At 62.4% G+C, this 904-nt stretch overlaps 1 protein-coding gene across 3 annotated transcripts in view; it reads right to left on the bottom strand.

Annotated features, from left to right (window-relative positions):
• The window catches only part of LOC113215921 (ATP-binding cassette subfamily G member 4), a 29,896-nt gene that overhangs the window by 4,475 nt on the left and 24,517 nt on the right, over positions 1-904 (bottom strand). The window lies entirely within an intron of this gene.

Genomic DNA, 904 nt, shown 5'->3' with positions numbered 1-904 from the left:
CTCTCTCTCTCTAGCTGTACCACTCGCGTGGCGGCAGCGTCACCTCAGTCTCCCGAGATGAAGCAAATAAAGGGCGCGGTGGGGCTGGGCGGGGCTCTGGGTGTGCAGCCGCCAGAGAGTACATAGACACAGTGCCACGGGCCGGCGCGGCGCTTTCCGCGCGCAGCCAGCCCCTGTGCAAATTAGGCAGGACTGCAGCACGTAGGGACGACGACGGGTGGGGCTCGCAGAAGCTCAAGTTTTTCCATAATTTGCGTGACTTGTTGCCCTCTGGGATGAAAGGCCACCGTTAAGGCCACAACGACACCCCCCCCCCTCCTTTTCCCCCCGGTGATCAGAGGTACGTACAAAAATAGAGGCGACCTAAAAATGGGATGTATTTTCCCTTCCCGGGGTTATTCCCTGCTCGGTGCATATCCATAATTGCTGGCGCAGTTCAATTATCGTCGCATTTCAGTTGGAACGCGCAGACGATAGGGTGTTTTTATTGCCCCCCCCCCCCTGCCCCCCGGTCACAGAGAGGGTAGGGCACAGAGGGGCACTGCCGTCAACAAACACGCCGCGACAACACACAATATTGTCCTCTTATAGTCGCGAGTCGCCCGCCCCCGCCCCCGCGCCGCCGCCCCACCCCGTCATCAACCGTAGATACGACCGCGTCGCGGGCGGGCCACGGCCCCCGGACGGCGCGCAGTGGGGTGTCTGCAAAAAGTGCACCCTTGTACCCTCCACGGGGGAGCCCGCGACCCCCTGCCCCGTGGGGAGGTCTATAGTCCAACCGCCTGTGCCGCTGCAGCCGCCGCTCGGATCGTTGTTCACGGTCGTAAGTCCCTATCACTTACCACGCGGGCGAGGACAGCAAGTGCGGCCCGAGTGCTGTTGTGACGCCGGTGGTGCAGTGGTC

Source organism: Frankliniella occidentalis, unplaced genomic scaffold (assembly GCF_000697945.3).
Source record: "Frankliniella occidentalis isolate FOCC.00 unplaced genomic scaffold, Focc_3.1 Scaffold39, whole genome shotgun sequence".
Lineage (NCBI taxonomy): Eukaryota > Metazoa > Arthropoda > Insecta > Thysanoptera > Thripidae > Frankliniella > Frankliniella occidentalis.
The sequence above is the reverse complement of the archived record's forward strand: the minus strand, read 5'-3'. Positions and strand labels throughout refer to the sequence as shown.